The sequence below is a fragment of the Myotis davidii genome, unplaced genomic scaffold (assembly GCF_000327345.1).
Source record: "Myotis davidii unplaced genomic scaffold, ASM32734v1 scaffold496, whole genome shotgun sequence".
Classification (NCBI taxonomy): Eukaryota; Metazoa; Chordata; class Mammalia; order Chiroptera; family Vespertilionidae; genus Myotis; species Myotis davidii.
In genome coordinates, this window is record NW_006289398.1 from 7,502,024 (window position 1) to 7,502,756 (window position 733).

At 57.6% G+C, this 733-nt stretch overlaps 1 protein-coding gene across 1 annotated transcript in view; it reads right to left on the bottom strand.

Moving 5' to 3' along the window:
• The window catches only part of ANKRD55 (ankyrin repeat domain 55), a 97,591-nt gene that overhangs the window by 41,777 nt on the left and 55,081 nt on the right, over positions 1-733 (bottom strand). The window lies entirely within an intron of this gene.

The following is a 733-nucleotide window of genomic DNA, read 5'->3' on the forward strand; positions in this document are numbered from 1 at the left end:
TTCCAATCGGGGCGCCGGGAGAGCTTCGCAGCACGCGAGGCCCGGCCGTGTCTGGCACACAGACCTCGTCTCCCTAGACCAGTGACGGCGAACCTGTGACACGCGTGTCAGAGGCGACGCGCGAACTCATCTGTTTGGTTGATTTTTCTTTGTTAAATGGCATTTAAATATATAAAATAAATATCAAAAATATAAGTCTTTGTTTCACTATGGTTGCAAAGATGAAAAAATTTCTCTATGTGACACGGCACCAGAGTTAAGTTAGGGTTTTTCAAAATGCGGACACGCCGAGCTCAGAAGGTTCGCCGTCACTGCCCCAGGCTGTCAGATAAAACATGGCCACAGCCAGCACGGCCACACCGCCTGGTGTGAATGAATCCACATGACGCCTCTGTTCCTCCCAGGCTGACGGAAAGCACATTTTGGGGTGTGCAGCCTTAGTGGCCACCTGACATCTGCGTGCGTGAGAAAGGGGAACTCGCTCTTCTGCAGAAGTGCCTCCTGGAGGCGTCCGGTCCCGTCAGACATGTCTTAGCTACAGCCTCTCGCTCCCGGGAGCCGTCCTTCCAGTCTCCCCTCCACCGTCTGCCCACCAGGGCCCTGAACTGAAACAGCCCAGCTGCCTGCTCTCTCCTCTCGGGGGCGGTGGGCATCGGCGGGGTGCAAGCTCCTGTCAGAGCTGAAGTCCAGGGGCGCTCCTGCTGCCCCGCGGGCGGGCGGGGACCCGGGGGGC